This window comes from Aptenodytes patagonicus, chromosome 1, assembly GCF_965638725.1.
Source record: "Aptenodytes patagonicus chromosome 1, bAptPat1.pri.cur, whole genome shotgun sequence".
Lineage (NCBI taxonomy): Eukaryota > Metazoa > Chordata > Aves > Sphenisciformes > Spheniscidae > Aptenodytes > Aptenodytes patagonicus.
Window position 1 is genome coordinate 46,982,225 of NC_134949.1, and position 21,680 is coordinate 47,003,904.

Genomic DNA, 21,680 nt, shown 5'->3' on the forward strand with positions numbered 1-21,680 from the left:
TCTCATTAATCTTTAAACATGGCTCCTTCTGAAACAATAAAAATAATGAAGAAAACATTGGTCCAGGCCAAAAGCTTCTACTGTTGTAAATAGATAACCAAGGTCAAGAAATTTCTTTTATCCACAGAGAAATCCCACAACCAGAATACTAGTAATAAAACCACCACAGATTAAAAACAAATTATCAGAAACAGAGCAGTGAAGGGTACAATATACTTGATCAATGAATTGTAGAACATCTGTAATTCTTCAGTTCTTTTGCCAAGTCCCCAGATAGAATCTTGTAATCAGAACAGAAAAGAAAATTGGGTTCGGTTCCACAAGTCACAAAGGTCTCCTTTCATGAGCAGTGGGGTACTGTCCTCCAGCAGCCAAGAAACAATTCCCTCTCTCACACACATACTAGTATTAAATAAGAAGGATGAAAGAAATCCCATGAATGTTTACACATTAAGAGAGTGATAATCAATTTAAAGATTTTTCTAAAAGACTGCTGCTGAGTCACCATAGTGTACCCCTAGGAAAAAGAGTTTTTTGTGCAGCGCATTCTCCCCAGTCAAACAGAAGAACTTCTAATGCATCTCTTTGCAAGACTGTCACAAGTGTCAGTTCAGTAAAAGCACTACAAAACTGTTACAATTTTACTTCTCTGTCAGCGTATAGTCAACATGAAATAAAACCAAAAAGTTGTAGTCAATGAATCTGCCGGCAGTGCATAGTTTTCCATTGCAACCTGAGGATGTACTATATGGGAACATTACTATGGTGTAAGCAGAAAAAAATCCATTTACCTTCCTTTCAAGTTAATGCCCATGAGTCAATTTTTCACAGTTTGAATGAGTCACCCAGATTTTTACTACTTAAAATGTCACAAAGGTCCCAAGCTTGTGTGTGTGTGTGTGTGTGTGTGTGTGTGTTTTTTGTTTTGTTTTGTTGTGTTTTATTTCGGTTCACTCAAGACATGAGGTAAAGTCTGCACAACTGTCCAGTTGTACTGCTGGCTGAACAGGTGAAGTAGGTGTTGTGGTTCAACCTCAGCCGGCAGCTGAGCACCACACAGACACTCGCTCACTCTCCCCACCCTCGGTGGGATGGGGGAGAGAATTGGAAGGGTAAAAGTGAGAAAACTCATGGGTTGAGATAAAAACAGTTTCATAATTGAAATAAAATAATAATAACAATAATAATAATAATGAAAGAATATATAAAGCAAGTCATGCAGAATGCAATTGCTCACCACCGGCCAACCGATGCCCAGCCAGTCCCCAAGCAGCAGTCTCCCCAGCCAGCTTTCCCCTGGTTTATATATTGAGCATAACGTCATATGGTATGGAATATTCCTTTGGCCAGTTTGGGGCAGCTGTCCTGGCTGTGCCCCCTCCCAGCTTCTCGCTGGCAGGGCATGGGAAGCTGAAAAGTCCTAGACTAGTGTAAGCACTGCTTAGCAACAACTAAAACATCGGTGCGTTATCAACATTGTTCTCATCCTAAATCCAAAACACAGCACTGTACCAGCTACTAGGAAGAAAATTACCTCTATCCCAGCCACCCAAAACCAGGACAGTAGGAAAGCTAACTTCCAGATAGGTCACAGATCTACCTATGAGCCACCCAACAATTTATTGAACTATAGCTCCTTCATGGTCCTGTTTAGAAACCTAGTGGGCACAGATGCAGTCCTCTGCTTTTATTCTGTGACAATAATATTATCTAATCTACTCCAGTTTTGATTCTCCCAAATTTGTGTAACATGTCTAAAACTGAGATGATGACCCCTTTCCCCCTATATCCCATCCAAAAGCCTGTCTATCTGCAGAGGCCATATTCAGATGGCAGATTGCAAGGTAAGGTGATATATCCAGATTTTAGTAACCTATAGCATAAAAAGCATTCACACCAGCTATTCTCCACAGTTGGTTGACTCCACAGTTACCTAAATTCAATCTGCAAAACCTAGTTGATGGACAACATTTCCTGTTCAGTTGTTTTAGCCAGAGAAACTGTTCACTTCACTTATCCTGCCTAAACTCCTCAGTAAACAGAGATGCCTAGAGTCCATCTAACACTTTTTTTATAGTGCATCATCTGTTAAGAGTGTCAGGAACTGATTCTGATGTTTGGTTTCCAGAGCTAGCCTGTTCTCATCACTCCCCAACATTGTGCTTCACTACATGAGAGCACTTGCTGACTGCTGTTTCAGGAGAATAGGTAAGAATTATTTGGAAAACTCTGTATACAAAGTACCTTTGTATCCCTTCTGTCGTTGTTAAACAGGGCCTTAACTTTTCATGCCCACAGACTTTTTGTTATCCTCTCCTGCACAGTCTTTGTTTCTGTTTTGAAACCTCTTCTAAAACTTTTTAACCAATTCATAGCCAAATGGCAATTTAAAAAAATGAAAATATAGATCACAAGCTGGAGACCCTGGAAGAACCACAATGATGTATCAGGTCTTGGAAAATGCTAACAACATCCATATCCTCAAGCTATTACAAGTGTTTCCCTCACTTTATTAACCATTATATCCATGCATCATAGAATCATAGAATCATAGAATCATTAAGGTTGGAAAAGACCTCTAAGATCATCGAGTCCAACCGTCAACCCAACACCACCATGCCCACTAAACCATGTCCTTAAGTGCCTCATCTACACGTCTTTTAAATACCTCCAGGGATGGGGACTCCACCACTTCCCTGGGCAGCCTGGTCCAATGCTTAACCACTCTTTCAGTAAAGAAATTTTTCCTTACATCCAATCTAAACCTCCCCTGGTGCAACTTGAGGCCATTTCCTCTCGTCCTATCGCTAGTTACTTGGGAGAAGAGACCGACACCCACCTCACTACAACCTCCTTTCAGGTAGTTGTAGAGCGCGATGAGGTCTCCCCTCAGCCTCCTTTTCTCCAGGCTAAACAGTCCCACTTCCCTCAGCTGCTCCTCATAAGACTTGTTCTCCAGACCCCTCACCAGCCTCGTTGCCCTTCTCTGGACACACTCCAGCACCTCAACGTCCTTGTTGTAGTGAGGGGCCCAAAACTGAACACAGTATTCAAGGTGCGGCCTCACCAGGGCCAAGTACAGGGGCACCATCACTTCCCTACTCCTGCTGGCCACACTAGTTCTGAGACAGGCCAGGATGCCATGGGCCTTCTTGGCCACCTGGGCACACTGCTGGCTCATGTTCAGCCGGCTGTCAACCAGCACCCCCAGGTCCTTTTCCGACAGGCAGCTTTCCAGCCACTCTTCCCAAAGCCTGTAGCGCTGCATGGGGTTGTTGTGGCTGAAGTGCAGGACCCGGCACTTGGCCTTGTTGAATCTCATACAGTTGGCCTGGGCCCATTGATCCAGCCTGTCCAGGTCCCTCTGCAGAGCCTTCCTGCCCTCGAGCAGATCAACGCTCCCGCCCAACTTGGTGTCGTCTGCAAACTTACTGAGGGTGCACTCGATCCCCTCATCCAGATCATCGATAAAGATATTGAACAAGACCGGCCCCAAAACTGAGCCCTGGGGAACACCGCTCGTGACCGGCTGGGTGCCAACTGGATTGAACTCCATTCACCACAACTCTCTGGGCCCGGCCGTCCAGCCAGTTTTTGACCCAGCGCAGAGTCCACCTGTCTAAGCTGTGAGCCGCCAGCTTCTCTAGGAGAGTGCTGTGGGAGACGGTGTCAAAGGCCTTACTGAAGTCCAGGTAGACCACATCCACAGCCTTTCCCTCATCCACTAGGAGGGTCACCTGGTCATAGAAGGAGATCAGGTTGGTCAAGCAGGACCTGCCTCTCATGAACCCGTGCTGGCTAGGCCGGATCCCCTGGTTGTCCCACTCATGCCTTGTGAGTGCCCTCAAGATGAACTGCTTCATAATCTTCCCCGGCACCGAGGTCAGGCTGACAGGCCTGTAGTTCCCTGGATCCTCCTTCTGGCCCTTCTTGTAGATGGGCGTCACATTGGCAAGCCTCCAGTCATCCGGGACCTCCCCCGTTAACCAGGACTGCTGATAAATGATGGAGAGCGGCTTGGCAAGCACCTCTGCCAGCTCCCTCAGCACTCTCGGGTGGATCCCATCCAGCCCCATAGACTTGTGAGTGTCCAGGTGGCATAGCAGGTCATTGACTGCTTCCTCTTGGATTATGGGGGGTTCATTCTGCTCGCCGTCCCTGTCTTCCAGCTCGGGGGGCCGAGTACCCTGAGGATAACTGGTCTGCCTGTTAAAGACTGAGGCAAAGAAGGCATTGAGTACCTCAGCCTTTTCCTCATCCTCAGTGACAATGTTCCCCCTTGCATCCAATAAAGGATGGAGATTCTCCTTGGCTCTCTTCTTGTCATTAATATATTTGTAAAAACTTTTTTTGTTGTCTTTAACGACAGCGGCCAGATTGCGTTCTAGCTGGGCTTTTGCCTTTCTCATTTCTTCTCTGCACGACCTAATGAGATCCCTGTACTCTTCTTGAGTTGCCTGCCCCTTCATACCACAGTGAACCTTGATGTGTACTCTTACTTACTGTCCCAAGTTGGTATGGAATTATTATACAACTTCATAGAATCATAGAATCATTAAGGTTGGAAAAGACCTCTAAGATCATCGAGTCCAACCGTCAACTCAACACCACCATGCCCACTAAACCATGTCCCTAAGCACCTCTTCTACGCATCTTTTAAATACTTTCAGGGGTGGTGACTCAACCACTTCCCTGGGCAGCCTCTTCCAATGTTTAACCACTCTTTCAGTAAAGAAATTTTTCCTCATGTCCAAACTTGAACTTGGACAGTTGTCAACAAGATGAGCTGTTGAATTTCTGAATATCTTTGTCTCACAAGTGAAGCAGAATTTGCCGTGTAGCAAAGTATAGCCATAATTTTCAAGTCAAAGGTGATAACCACTAGGAACTGGATTTTGGTCTGCTGCGTGGTTCCAGTCTGCAAAGGCCAATCAGTGCCTGCAGCATACACCTGACCAGATTGGGAACTGGAGCAATAAAACACAACCATAAACTTCTGTTATACAATTAGGATCAGAAATCCAATGACACACAGTTAGATGACCTGCATGACATGGGAGATGACAGCCTTATTTTCCCGAGGCCCAAAAGGAAGGATGGGAGTGTAATTATGCCGTAGGTTAGCAGATACATTGATACATCAGTGACATTTCCATGGTGGGGGATAATACAACCATTCACTGAAATTTGACCACAAACTTCTGCAACGTTTTCTTAAACACTCTATAACCACTTACTAAGCCTGCCTATCAGAGGTGAAAAATTAAATTCTTACTGATGTATATTTAATAGTAAGTACATCTCCTAAATTAACTAGGGCATTCCTGCTGACCAGCACTACTACTATACAGGACCCTGACGAGTTAGTACCACTGTAGGATTGTAAAATTACTGTGAAAAACATACTGGTTTAGCTTGCATCAACATTGTGAACAGCAGCAATATTCAGAGACTGAGTGACAGTAAGATTACTTAAATGAAGCACTAAGTTACATATACTGATGTTTTCAGCACTTATTTGTATGATTTTTCAGGACTGTAGATTTGGGTGACTGAAAAAATAGGTAATAAGTATACACATTTTGCATAATGAGAGAAGTACATTTGTTAGATCATAGAGATCTGTAAACTTCATCTGGTACAGTTTTAGAGAATGGTAAGTTTACTTTAGTCTATGGAGAGTTAAAACAGAAGTTCAGTACTTGGAAAGAACTGCAAAAGAATATATATACACTTTATATGCATACTTTATTAAGATATAAGTTAGGGAATATATGTTTATACAGATACACTATATACTATGCATATATACTATGTATGTATACATGTATACTATACACAATGCATATATATACACATATACACACATACTCTTCAGATATATTGAAGAATATAATTAAAGAATGTAATATACTGCAGTGGAGTTTATGTCTGCTGGAAAGCACACTGACAGATACCAAACACCAAACCTGAAGCTGCTGTTATTGTGAAGAAGAGTTACATAAGGGGAAATATTCTGTGTGGACTCTTTGTGAAAGTGAACTTGAATTCACTGAAATCTTGTTTTGAAGAAAGACTTGAATACAACAGTTAGCATATTCATCACAATGAAGCAAACTCCCGATATTCAAAACTGAAAAGTACATCAGATAGTCAGAGCTAAAGGGAAGTACAGGAAAGAGAGACAAAAAATGCCAAGAAAGAATCTGTAATCTATAATTTGTTGACCTCTATAGTACTGAGGTCATGTTTGGTTTCTTTCTGACCTATTTATCAGGATATCCAAGTTGCTGAATGTAAATAACGGGACCAAAATGGAATTATATAGTCTATCTCACCAAAATGTGGACTCCCTCATGTAGAAGTATACACTCTTTGTAATAAAATTAAGAACAAACTATTTTTCCAGTATACACAGATCTATAAGGTAAAGGTATAAGCAGCCTTGTTTATAAGGGGTTTTCTGTCTTGAAATAGATGTTATGGTATTATAGTAATGGATTCAAATTTTTTTTTACTTGATCTTCTGACCTTCTTACCCAGCCTTCAGTTCAGGAGAGATAGCTCCATGATAACTCGCTCACATACCTCACACTCTTGCTGTATGTCACCAATACTTGGTTTTATAAGTGCTGCAACATAAGAAAAAAAAAAAAAATCAGAATGAATTGGTTTACAACAGTAATGACATTGAGAAAATCTGTAGAGAAGCTAAGAACTCAGTCTTTGCAGGATTTTATATAAAATAATAACATAATTTTCATTTTTATACTGATATTAACATCACAACTTTTCTTATTTTTCTCATTATTTTTGTAAGCTTGCAAAGAAAACTCTGTTGAGGCTGAACACATATTTTCCCTGCTTTCAAAATCATGCTGAATAGAAAATGAGGCTTTAAAAGACAGGCTATTGCGTGTGCACTTCATCTAAAGAGCAGGATTATTCCTACTGCTACATACTCTATACTTCAAAATGAGTGATCTAAATTTATACAAATCCATATATTAATTTTTACTGTAATATAAATGATAGGCAAGATTAGGCTGGTGTACTGTATTTTGCCTACAGGGTGTTCTTCTTTTGCAAGCAGAAAATTAAACTTGTTCCCATTATCTGTTGTGTTTCAGTCTTAGGGCCTAGTTGTCACATTGTGCTGGTTTTGGCTGAGATAGAGTTAATTTTCTTCATAGTGGCTAGTATGGGGCTGTGTTTTGGATTTGTGCTGGAAACAGTGTTGATAACACAGGGATGTTTTAGTTACTGCTGAGCAGCGCTCACACAGAGTCAAGGCCTTTTCTGCTTCTCACACCACCCCACCATCGAGCAGGCTGGGGGTGCACAAGGAGCTGGGAGGGAATGCAGCTGGGACAGCTGACCCCAGCTGACCAAAGGGATATTCCATACCATATGACGTCATGCTCAGCATATAAAGCTGGGGGAAGAAGAAGGAAGGGGGAGACGTTTGGAGTGATGGTGTTTGTCTTCCCAAGTAACCGTTACGCGTGATGGAGCCCTGCTTTCCTGGAGATGGCTGAACACCTGCCTGCCAGTGGGAAGTAGTGAATGAATTCCTTGTTTTGCTTTGCTTGCATGCGCGGCTTTTTCTTTACCTATTAAACTGTCTTTATCTCAACCCACGAGTTTTCTCACTTTTAATCTTCTGATTCTCTCCCCCATCCCACTGGAGGGGGAGTGAGCGAGTGGCTGTGTGGTACTTAGTTGCCAGCTGGGGTTCAACTGCGACACACATAAAAACTTGTCCAGTGTGAACTGATAGGCTTGTTTTGGTGTTTTGTTTTGTTTTGTTTTGTTTTAAATAACTTGTTTCTCAAAGAGGAAAAAGGTAAAATCCTCCATGTTATTGGATATATAATCTATACTGCTGTCAAAAAAAAGTGGAAGTTCTGATCTGAAGATCAGATCCTCCTATTCAGAAACTGTTACTCCTGCAGTCTCTGTTTTAAAAGATCTAATTGCATACATTTGAAGAACTGATCTGGTGCACTTTATGTAAGGGACATTTTAACTACTGTGTTCATGCATAAACACCAGATACAACAAAGCAGCTCCCCAGAAGATTTTCCAGGGTCACTGAGTCCCTTTGTGTCTTTGCGTCACTGAGATAAAGGTTCGTTATCTAGATTATCTTTTTGTCCTGGTCCCACAACATACAGAGATGTTGGGAATCTCAAAACATGCCATGTCTTGCGTATAAGTTGTGTACCTGGATTTCCTTTGCTTCAAAAGGATGGTGTGGGAAGAGGTGGTGCCCCTTAGCCCTGCTCTGTCTGGACTGGAACAGGGAGAGTAGCACACCTCATCCCTTCAAGCTAGAAAGTACTCTCTGACTCACAATAAAAATGTTGTATTGTTTACCATCAAAGCACAACTGAGACTTTCTTTAACCTTATGTGTGTTCTAGCAAAATTCTACGGTATTCCCTCTTAAGAAAATCATGACTTGCTGCTTTCCTTCGTATTCACTTTCCGCAGTTGCTAAAGACATTATACAGGACATGGACTGAAAATTCAAGGGTTTTCAAAGCCTGAACAGAAACTGAAAATTCCATAGAAGATCTCCATGACTTTGAGTCATTTTCAGATTTTTCGGTTACTTTCAGTCCACAAGATTCTGGGCTACAATCAGATTGCAAAGACACTGAGGCAAACAAATTAGAAGTTACTGAAGAGGAACATTTCTAATAAAAAATACCAGAAGCTAAAGAAGCCCATGAAAAGCTGCATCTTAGAAACTGAATGCAGACTATTGGAGAGAGCATAATACACAATCAGCATTCTGGACCTGCATATATTTTCATTCACAGTCACAGCAAGTTCAAATATGTTACTGCTTTCTTGGGGGGGGGGGGGGGGGGGGGAAGAATTTAGGGTAACAAGAAATACAAAAGAAAAGAATTCAAGTTCTTCCAACACAAAGAAATGATACAACTTCTTCCTCCGTTTTCATAGGTGACATGAATTATTTGGGTTTGCGTTTTGGGTATAAAAGTCTTTCTTATGTTCGATCAATGAAGAATGAAATTTGACTTTAAATACTGGGGTTATTTTTTACAATAGTTGCACAACTTCAGTGTTTGTAAAATACTCTTTTCTAACCCTAAAGTGTTGAAAAACAATCTTTCTTCAATGAAATTATCTGACCCAAGATAATTCTATGACTAGTATTCATATTGATAAAACATATAAGAGAATGAATTTCCAATTAATATAAATGTGTCAGTTCATAAATATGAACATAATATTTTAACTGTATGCTTGAGACCGTTTTAAAACTGAACAAGAAATGAAAATAAGTTTTACAAGGTATTCTTAGACTAACAATAGTTCAGGCGGTAAACTCAGCAGACTCCTGCAGAACACATAAAAAAATGTAGAGAAATCTTTATTTCCTTACCCAGTTGCATTAACAAATATAACGCTTTCCTGTTCTTGAAACAAACAAAAAAAAAAAACATGTTTCTTTAGTATTTGGAACCAGACTTTAAATCTGGGCATGCTTTATGTGGCATAAGTTGGGGGGTGTGCAAGCACATCACAGTTAAAAAATATAGTATGCAAGTACTCTGTTGTTTTTCTCCATTTTCTCTGGAACTGTAAAGGAATTTTTAAGCTCCACCTCTTTTCATTATCCCTGCAAATGACCTCTTTCTCCACTGTTCCTTCACTTTCACAACTTCTGCTCATAGAGAAGAAAAATCTCCAACATTTTAGAAGATGTTCACCCGTAAAGATCAGTAAATCACATTCTTTCCTTTAAACATTTTTGTCTTGCATTCTTAGATCAATATCATTAGCCTTCTAGCGCAGTAAAAATTAAATAACTCTCTTCAGAGCTCATCAGTGCTTGGAGACAAAATTCAATTCAGCCTTGGGGAGGCTCAAAGTGGAACCTGATGTATTCACAGTGTTCCCAATCTTTGATGTGCCATCCTTGGGAATAAATCCTTAGTTTAAAAGTTTTACAAGAGCAATCATGCTATAAAATAGTGTAATGATAGTTTTTGTCATTGATCATGACTTGCTATACTTTCCATAGAGATCTTCAGAATTTACTTGATTTGACTTGGTGGAAAACAAGTGAATAGGCACAAACTGATAGGTCTGTAGGCCCCATGTATAAGATACCACAAGAAATATTCCTTAGGAGTATTTTTTTCAATATCTGTAGTTGTTCTTGAGGCTTTATATAGCTTCCTATGCAACCAATTAAAGTAAACTAACGAGAAGGAAAGACTCTCTCTGTTGGACTTCCACCTTATATAGCATTCTGCTCAAGCCAAAATGAATGTCTTTAGTTGTTTTGCACATTATGAGAAAGCAACAACAGTAAAATGACAACTTAAATAAAATTGCTTAAGTTAATTGCTCTTTTGTTTGAGAGGATGTTTCGTCTTGGTCAGCAGCTGGACAGTTCTCAATCCCTGATACTCTGTGGCTCTGTGCAGGTCAGATGTTATCTTTTGACTCAGGAAGAAGCATGCTAAGTTGAAAATTACTCATACGCTGCAGAGTTTCTATTCAGAATATGTATTTTATAACCCTGGTTTTTTATATATATGCTAAAGCATTACCAACTAGCAGCCTGATACTAGGTTTTTCAAATGGTATTGCAGTATATACAGATGCCATAAAATTGTCTCTCCTTCCATGAGAAAACTATCACTCTGTGATTCATTGCAGATTCAGAAGGGAAGTATAAACATGTGGGAGTACAGGAAGGGTGCAACCCGCAGCCTTTCCAGATCACATAATGAAATTCACTTCTGAAGGATGTCATACGTCAGAGAATTATATATATATATTAAAAAAAAGTGACACTTGAAAGCAGAAATTAACTGTTAAGCCATAAAATAGGTCAGAAAATGTTTTTGCCTATGGATCATCATTTTATAAAGGAAAGGGATGTGCAGAGACCTTTATACATCATATTAGCTTTCTTGCTCAGCACCAGATTTTTATAGAAGCAACGAGTTGCATTCATCTTTCCCATTTCAGGCATCTAAAAGTTGTAGAGCTGAGGTGAATACCTCTTTTAACCTTCAGTGGAGAGAGAGGATTTTAGGATTAAATGGCTCCCTTTCTTTAAGTGCCTGTGTCTCTTTACTAATAACAGGAATCACAAAAGGAATGTTTTAGGTTTATACTTTCAGACAATGAAGTTACTGCCAATGTATCCCACAGAGTGACAACTTAGTGCTCTGCTTTGCCAAGCTGCCAATCAGCTGATCAGTGGCACTTATCAGGATTAGGTTTAAAATTTCTTTCCTTCTTAAGTACTAGTTTTACTAACCAGCAGAGGAAAAGATAACCGTACTTTCATTCCCATCTGAATTATCCTTAAATGAATACCATTATCCTAAATGGAATATAAACCTCAAAAGAGATGTTACCACTGCAAAATGTTAAACCCAGAATATGTAGCTGGATTTTAAAATGTACAACAAGCAATTTGTAATTCTTAATCTAGAGGATTTCTTGATAAGACTAGCAACAGAATAAAGTAATACAAGCACACAGAACAGGAAACAGCACAGAAAACACATAATTTGAAATAAACTCTCAGCAAATCAAATAAATATAAATTGGTTTTGTAAATAAAAATAAGATTGTGATGTTACTTATGTTGAAAACAGAATAATAATAACAATGAATGCTGGAACACAGTTCTGCTTCTGGTGGTTGAACTCAGAGGCAGTTTGCCTTTGGATTCAGTGAAAGTACAGGCCCAGATGACATTTTCTCCACTGATGTTGGAGAAAATATTTTATGTTTGTATATAGTTCCTTTCAGAAAATCCTGCTAGTTTGAAGAAGATTTGCTTTTCAAGAAATTTAACAAATACATAACAAAACTGGTGATTAAATATCCAAGTTTATTTATTTGTTTATATTTGTCATGGGGGTTTTTGTTTAATAATTTTATAGAATATGCCAAATGCATGTGACAAATTTATCTTCTTTCAGGGTAAGAAGAGAAAACAATTTCTACCACACAGTGCTCACTCAAGTATTGTCTTTAATTTTCTTTCACTAATCTCATTCAAAAACATAAGTGACACACTTAGTCACTAGTATTGCTATTCACAAGTTGCAAGAGTTGAAAAGGATGATCTCTTTCTGGGGAGAGAAATTCTGTCCAAGTGAAAATTTTGCAGAAGTAAATGCATCTTTGCCTTTTTCTGTGGGGTGAAATGTGCTATCATTAGCTGGCTTTTGCCTTTAGCATATCCAAAAGAAAAACTTTCTTTCTGTCATTGAAGAAAATCACAGTGTATTTGGAGAACATGATTTTGAGCTATTGCTTATTGTGTTTCCTGTGTTTATGAGGAAATATAAAAGAAACTGTATCTTGAGCTAACCTGTATAGTCATTGATGGACAGAACTTCACCTTGGGGCTCCACACAAAGTTTTCATCAAATATCTCTAAATTGTTTGTGTCTGCTTCATTTTCTTTTTGAGACATGCATGGTTTGAATGTTTTGGAGGAAAATTGTATTTGTTGTTGGAGGTTTGAAGGAAGATGATATTTGTTGATATATAGAAGTTATAATTCACCTGAACTAAAAATATCTTCATTTAATGCAACATGAACCAGACCCTTTGGGTCCATTTTAAACAGATGTTTGAACTGCTTTGGATCTTTCACCATATCAAGTCATTCTGATTTTTAGTGCAAAGATTTCTTATTAAGAACTGCTTTTGTCTTTGGGCATATTTTTTAAAAATTTATTTCTTCTACTGATTTAATTAAGTCTTTGCTCCTTTGTTGATTCTTTTATGCTAGGCTGAGTCTTTTATTATTCTTTTTACATATTGGTGATCCCTCCTCCATATCATATCTAAGTTAAGTAGATCATAGAATCATAGAATCATTTAGGTTGGAAAAGACCTTTAAGATCATCAAGTCCAACCGTAAAACTACCACTGCCAAGTCCACCGCTAAGCCGTGTCCCTAAGCACCACACCTACATATCTCTTAAAGACCTCCAGGGATGGTGATTCCACCACTTCCCTGGGCAGCCTGTTCCAGTGCTTGATAACCGTTTCGGTGAAGAAATTTTTCCTAATATCCAATCTAAACCTCCCCTGGAGCAACTTCAGGCCATTTCCTCTCGTCCTATCACTTGTTACTTGGGAGAAGAGACTGACACCCACCTCACTACAACCTCCTCCCAGGTAGTTGTAGAGAACAATAAGGTCTCCCCTCAGCCTCCAGGCTAAACAACCCCAGTTCTGCTCAGCCGCTCCTCATAAGACTTGTGCTCTAGACTCTTCACCAGCTTCCTTGCTCTTCTTTGGACGCAGTCCAGACCCTCAATGTCCTTCTTGTAGTGAGGGGCCCAAAACTGAACACAGTATTCAAGGTGCGGCCTCACCAGTGCCGAGTACAGGGGCACGATCACTTCCCTACTCCTGCTGCCCACACTAGTTCTGATACAGGCCAGGATGCCATTGGTGGTTTTGGCTGCCTGGGCACACTGCCGGCTCATGTTCAGCTGGCTGTCGACCAGCACCCCCAGGTCCTTTTCCGACAGGCAGCTTTCCAGCCACTCTTCCCCAAGCCTGTAGATGATTGCAAGTATTTGAGTTAGAAAAAAAATGTAATTATAAATTAATTAAAAATGTATTTTTCAGCTGGAATTATTGTTGCTTTTAATTCTAATGTATAGAAAATAAGAATACAGGCTGTTATATATATACATATTCATGCATATATATGTATAAAACAGTGTTGTACACAAACACACTATATTCTTCTATTGGGAATACTTTCATAATAAAAGAAGGTCTTGAAACATCTCTTAAAAAAAAGACTTTGTTTGTCTAGCCCATTATGTAGGCAAAACTCTTCAGTACCCTCTGAATCCTTCCTTCCTACATTCTTGACACCCTGCTCCTTGACCAATGCTGGCAGCGTAGACAGAGTGCCGACCCTTGGTCTCCTGACACCCTGCCCTCCGACCGGCATCAGCAGGATGCTGCCCACATTATCCATGTATGTTACTGTCCTGGTTTCGGCAGGGATAGAGTTAATTTCCTTCCTAGTAGCTGGTACAATGCTGTGTTTTGGATTTAGGATGAGAACAAAGTTGATAATGCACCGATGTTTCAGTTGTTGCTAGGTAATGCTTACACTAGCCAAGGACTTTTTAGTTTCCCATGCTCTACTGACTGAGAAGGCTGCAGGTGCACAAGAAGCTGGGAGGGGGCACAGCCAAACTGGCCAAAGAAACATTCCATACCATGTGACGTCATGCTCAGTACATAAACTGGGGAAAGCTGGCTGGGGGGGCCGCTGCTCGGGGACTGGCTGGGCATCGGTCGGCGGGTGGTGAGCAATTGTACTGTGCATCACTTGTTTTGTGTATTATTATTATTATCATATTATTATTATTATCATCATTTTATTTCAATTATTAAACTGTTTTTATCTCAACCCACGAGTTTTTCTCACTTGTGCTCTTCCAATTCTCTCCCCAATCCCACCGGGTGGGCAGGAGTGAGCGAGCGGCTGTGTGGTGCTCAGTTGCTGACTGAGGTTAAACCACGACAGTTATGATTCTCTCAAATCACACTACCACTGGTGAAGCCAAGGGCTGATGTGACTCTTACCCACATTCAAAAGGCATTTGCACGATTGGCTGTTGCTGCCAGATGATCTGGACACCAAGTGTTCCTGGCAGTCCAACGGAGCTATGGCATGACTTATAACCCTATGTTTGCTATTGGTGATTGGATGAGTCACTGTATGGGCAGGTCATTGTTCATCTTTCTTACTGCCTCAACAAAGCTTTGTTTTATAATATGTTGTCAGACTCCATTACTGTTCAGACCACAGTTCTTCACTCCCACAATGGTATTGGTATTATCCTGCTGGTATTACCTGCAGGAATACTAATGACTGGCAGAGCCATGCATGGTGATAATGTCAGTGATGTAAATGTGAGCTACTTGCTTGATCATCTACCAGAGTTTGATATTTATAACAGAACCAACTGGAAAACTGTTGCTCAGGAATCTGAGACTGACAGAAATTGTCTCCATAAAGGGAGATGCTGAGAGAAGCCATTCTGCATAAGCTGGAATTTGTTCATTACCTCTTCTTATACCCTAAGATGTAACAATTTTTTACAAAACTGAAGGTTCTGTGCTCCTTTGATGGCATAGAAATCCTATTAGCAGTGAAATTATATCTCAACTTTTTTACATATAGTAATTCAGGAATATGAGTAGGATAAGTTTCAACAGGACTCTGCAAATAAGGAAATGTGGGAAAGCTGAACAGTTCCTGCTGCTTAAAAGTTCACACTTCTGTTTGCCTTAATGATATCTTGCAATGAGAGTTGAAAATCACTGCAATAGTATGTTACTGCACAAAGTTTTTTCTTGTTGAAGAAAGGTTAAATATAGATTGTGCCAGCAGTTTTAGTTGGCATGATTATTGGTGTGTTCTGAGTAATTATTACAAAAATCCCTAAAATTGTTTATTCTGGAGAGGAAAAAAAAAGAAAAAAAAAAAAAAGAGGATTTATGACTATGCATTCACTAAAGCTCATCCTCAGCATTTTGCATTTTCAAGCAACCTTATGTGTCAATACTAAAAAAGCATTCTATGCTCATTAGCAGCATTGTAAACCCCAGAGCAAAGAATGCAATTCATTCTTTCCCTGGATTGTATCTCACACTAGAATCTTTGAAATCATTTGGAATTGTTTACACTTTAATTTCTATTTAATGATATTGGTCAAATGAAACTTTAACATAATCAAAAGGATGAAGCACTAATAAACTTGGGAAAATTATTAGAACAACATGGCCTATGATATTTTGAGGCATTGCATTTATCAGCTGGACCCAATTCTATCAAAGAAACATCCTTCCTGGTCTGTGAAACTTCAGTTTGTTCCATGATCCTGTTGTTTTTCAAGTTGCTTAATACATTTCTATGACCACAGCTTCCCACCTCCATTTCCTGACTATAAAATGGTGAGATCACTTTCATTTGATGCCTCAACAGCTATCTACATTACCTCACTTAAAAAAGACAATTAATTTTGAAAAGTTATGTCCTGGTTAGGATAGAAATTAAAGACTGCAAAGACTGAAAAGTCCCTTCTTATTTTTTTCTAGTGCAGATTAAGTCAGCAATTCCCAAGACTGCAGAAGACACTGATTTTGTAACTTTTACAACCCAAAAACATTTCAATGAACATCAGTGTCTCTAAGGATGAAATATTAGCTTCTTCAAATTTAGTAATGTTGACATGAGTGTGAATGAAATCATGTATTTGTAGTTTGTGAAAAGTTTTGAGGTCAAGCTTGCAAAATATAAGAAATATTTTCCAATTACATGCATGCCTAACTTTTGTTATGGACACAGTAGTTCACAATAACTGGTCATTTTCTAAGACAACTGACTGCTACCCTAGTATTGAAAACGGTAGTATTTTTAAGCTCCTAAGAAGGCATGAATGTTATATTTTTGCCATGATTATGTGAGAGTGTGGTCTTTTTCTCTACCTGCATGCATCAGAATTTTGAAAGTCACCCATTTTTCTCAAAAAATATTATTTATTAAACTAGTTTAAAGATATGCCTGAGGAGTTTTATTCTTAATTATACAGACATGCATATACCCAGTTTTATAACAATATAGGATGTCAAATCTTACGTCCGAGTCTTTCCTATATCTTAAGTACTTTGCCTCTGTTCCCTTATATCAGACATTTCTCGCTAAAATCCCTTAATTGTGTTTGGTAGGAATCATATGGTTTTTTCTCAAACTATTCACCTTTCTTGTATGCATTTGAGAATACAGCTGAATAAAGATTCAGTAAAATGTTTGATTTACTGAACACTGTGTAAAAACCCTCCCTCAAGAATTTTCTATGCAGTTATAAGTAATCTCAGCTTATAATAGAAAACAGTTATTATCTATACACTGCAAAGGAACACTGACATGATCTTTTGTATTTTTGCAAGCAGTCTTTTGATTCTTATTTGTATATCAAAATTATCCTTTGTTGTTCTATTCATTTGCCTATGGTAGGCAACTGCTTCTGATTTAAACAAAAAAGCAGAAAGGCTTACTGTACAGAAATATCATACTAGGCTTAAAGCTCTTTTCTCAGTACAGTCCTGAACATTCACAATAGGATCTTTGTTATGCATAAGATAAAATCTGTGGTTTATAAGATCAGAACAATTATCAGTCAGTCTGGCTCTGCTCCTCTTTTTTTCATTTCCATGAAATATATTAAAATTAAATATTGCCCTTTTTAAACTTGAAATTGGTCATGTTCACTTTTATGCAAACATATTACTTTCTCTAAGATTGTTGTGGTATATGTCAGCTATTTCCCTCAAAACTACTCTGAAACGTAAGTCCCATTTCAAGAGATTCTTTTTCAAAGTTCTGGACCATCCTTCTCATTTATAACCATAACCACCAGCAATCCCAGTAGGACCTTTCATAATAATTGAGTAATTCTGCAATGGTTTGTGCTTTCCCCAACTGAAACACTAACACATAACAGTCTTTAAGTTTCAGTTCAAATATTATAAAAAAGTAAATGTAAGAATAAAATAACAACTAATTTAAAATTCACTCATGATGAAGTGAATTTAAAGTATGTTTGCCTGTACATTTTTCAGTATATTTTTACCATGCTTATTCTACTAGTTCTTTATCCTCTTTTCCTAGGTTTAGTCTATTATTTCTTTACTATTTTTCTATAGAAAAATTATTGCAGTCTTTGTTATTGTGACAGTATCAAGGTTACATGTTCAGTGGCTATGGCATGCTTGATATTCCATTTTCACCTGTACAGGTGTGGTTTTTTACTTTAGCATAACTTAATAGTAAAGAAATTGTAATATTCTTGTGAACCCTCTTTGTCTTCATGCTCTGTTTTTTATGAAAAATTTGCTGTAATACACCTGTTATGATATGCGCCAGCTGTCGATCCATCCTACCTTTTTAAATGGAAACCTTAACAAAGGTGTTTGCCCATGTTGAAACTTCAGTAAAAGCAGATAATTGGCTTGTATGCCATTCTGTGTCTTCATCTAGGACTCTGTTAATGCAAATCACAGTCAACAAGTGTCTGTAAAGGATTGTTACATGAAGGACTGCTAGTGAGATGGATGGCTTAGCTATCAAGGCTTGATTGCTCCTTAGTTCCAAGCAGGCACCTAGATAATTAAAACATAATTTTGCTTCCTGAGAAATGAAGTTATTTTTTGTACCTCTGAAATTGTTTCAGTCAAAATTTGTTCATTTCTTTAAAGGTGATTTTGGTGTCCTATGGGCCTTCTCTTAGGACTGGCTCTGGCCTGGGCTGCAGGGCAGGTGACCTCTGCAGTGCCTGTGGCCCCGGCTGCAGCCTGCCTGTGGTTAAGGTGAGAGTCGGGTGACAGCCATGAAAGGAGGGAGCTGCACTCGTAGGAACTGGAGTTGCAAAGCAGCTTCAGAAACAAATGCGTCAGCTTATCAAGCAACATAAAAGAAACATGAGAATTTGTAAGAGGGGCTAGAGACCTTGGAGCGGAAAGAGAAGCAGACAAAATGAGATTTGGCATTGACAGAAGTTTCTCCACTGTCCCTGCATCCTCTGTGCAGATGTGAGCTGCTGGACACCGTGAACCTTGGCACTCCAGCTAATGGACTGGCGGTACCAAGTGCAACAAGTAGGGACCCACACCTTGGGTGTGTGTATGTGACCTCCTGGGGTGACTTCTCACCAGTGCATGGATTAGCAGACTGCAGGGAGGCGCACGGGTACACATAGCACCAGAGCACCCCCACATGTGCACAGTACCCTGGAGTACACACAAGAGGTGTGTACGCAGTGAACTTGCACTCTCAGGAAAGGGGGTGTGTGCTGGCAACCTCAAGGGACCAGGGAGTTAACATAACTGTGTGAATGTGGATGTGTGGGATGAGAAATATTTTGGATTAATTCCTGAATGGTGCTTAGAGATTTTTAGGTCTATAGTAATATTTTGTAAGTGTCTTAATATTGGGATTTACCTTTTGTATTGTTGATATTGATTCTGAATGTATAGTTCACTGATTGTTGGTTAATTACATGTGATTAATAAATCAGCAAACTGCCATCCCTTCTTCAGCATTTTCCTCCTGCCTGGAGCACCCCCTGCACCTTTCTTTCACACCCAGTCCTCTGCCATCTCAGGTCCCTCCAGGTTGTGTTTCCCTGGCCTTCCTCCAGCCTACCAAGCCAGGTGACAAGATTTTGCCATTGCCTGCTGTCTTCTCTGCATACACCCATGGCTGTCCCCATGCCTGTCACAAAAGAAGCTGTTCCTCTCAGCACAAGGTACCTAATCACACCAAACAGGCCAATGGCATGATATCAAAGTCCCTCATGTTTCACCTGTGTATGCCAGTCCCTCTGTCATGATCACCAGGCACCATTATCTTGGTGACATCTCTGATCTCTCTTATAACCAACTGAAATGATTCATGCCCCAGACTTGTCATTATGATAATTCCTTAAGTGTGAAACAGTCAGTTAAGACAGCTCAAAGCTGTACTCAGAGCAGTGACAGGTTCAGAAAACTTACCAGTAGTATGAAGGAAAGTGTGTCCTGTCACTCTTGGATGGGCAGGACTCGTCATTACACCCATTCTTGGATGGGCAGAAACTACCCAGAAATATAAAAATACATACCAGTGCAACTCATTTTCTCTGTACAACCCTGTCCTGCCATTCCCTCCAAATCCATTCGCTCCTTCAAACAGCTCACCTCCAATCCCTTCCTCTTCATTAACTGCTTTTCACCCCTCTTGCATCCCCGCTATGTGGTAGGACTATCTTGTTCCTAGTTAAGCTTGCTGTTAATTATTTAACTGGCTTGCTTGTGCTTGCACATTTTAATCATGCTTAACTTACAGCAAGCCAAATACCAACAAGCCTTCTATGTGGTTTTGGTGTGATGTTCTATTTATCTAGTATGTCCTTCAGTCCTAGATGTTTGGGGACAGGCATTGAAGCCACCAAGAACATGACTACCTGATGAGACTCCTGAAGATACCGGAGGATTTAATGACAATATTTGGGTACCTAATGGGGGTACTTGCTTATTCATTCTCTGTGGACCATACCTGAGCTGATGCTTAGTTGCCTCAAAACCTTTACATCTAATTAGAAGATGTTTACAGTGAGTTTAAGTCTTTAAAGTATTTAGCTGTGCTGGAAACAGAGCAGAATGCAATGCTGATGTGATCTGAGATTGGTGCACACACTTAAAACTCAGTTTATGATATGGAGAAATGGACCCTACTTAATTCATGAAAGTTCTGATGATGAAAGTATCCTATACACGAAGTAGCCTCTTCCTGACTAAAGATGAAAACATTAAAACATGTCTGCATGCCATATTCCTGATGAAAAGTTGAGTGAGATTTAGGAACATTAGACTAGTCAGCTCTGCATTTCACTATAATTTGCAACTGAGGCAAAATGGAAGCGCACATCAAATATAGGCATTTCCAAGTTAGTTTAAGAAATAGCTTAAATGTTCCCAGAGTGTGATTTTAATAATGGGCTCTACACCCAGAGAAGGGGGGGGGGGGGGGAGAACAAAAAACACTGATAACATGACAAAAGAAATTACAGCTAGAATCCTCCTTAAGGTGACAAAGCATATTCAGGGTTTTTATCTGCTTTTTGTAAATATTGATAATGAGGAATTTCTGATTTTTCCAGAATACATTTAGAAAGATGAGTTAAATTAGCTACAAAAAAACTTATATATGTAATGTTCTGACCAAGGAAAACAATCCTTTGCATAAACAAGTTCTGACATTTGCCAACTGTACCATAATAAGCTCACTAAGGGAAAGCTTATAGTTTCTTAAGAAAACTTAAGCCCATTGTTTTTTTCTTAATCATACCTGACACCCTCCCCTTCAAGACATATTTTTTCTACTATAGTGCACATATCCATCCAACAGAGATCAACTTGTGCCAAGGCATATACAAGAAAAATTTAATTCTTTTTTTTCTTTTAATTAGCTTTGGCTAACTTGAATATTTTTTTCTCTGATTGTACATCATCATTCAAGTTGTTTTCCAAACATGGACTCTTTTTCTGCCCTGTTAATGCAAAATATTTAATTGTAAGTAGTTTGCTTGTGGTGAACTAAAGCTTTATTGCTTAAGCTTTTACATATTGCTTTGAGGTGCATTTGGTTGGGTAGGAACTTGGAAAAAAACTCGGATTCTGTTTTTGCTAAAACATACCACAGCTCCATGGGTCAGACTGAGTCATTGAAACATTATATTTTATTCACAGAAAGCTATGGAAGTGCTAACCGTTTATGTTCACAAGACAAAATGTTTTTTTACTGCAGATATTTCACACAAAATGAAAACTATGAATTATTTTAGCTATCTTAACTGTCATAATTCAAATATTTCCAGTAAGTCATAGTTAACAGCTCTAGAGCTATATACTTTTAAAATGAGCGTGAGTAAGATCTATTAAGAAAGCAGCATTACATCTACTTTGGGGTAGTTGTCATCTTTTTTCATACTGTTGTTCATAAGAAGAAAGCATTAATTTAGTCCCATGTACAAAATCCAAAAATACTCATAATTTTTGCAAAAAAATTCAGATGCAGAATATACC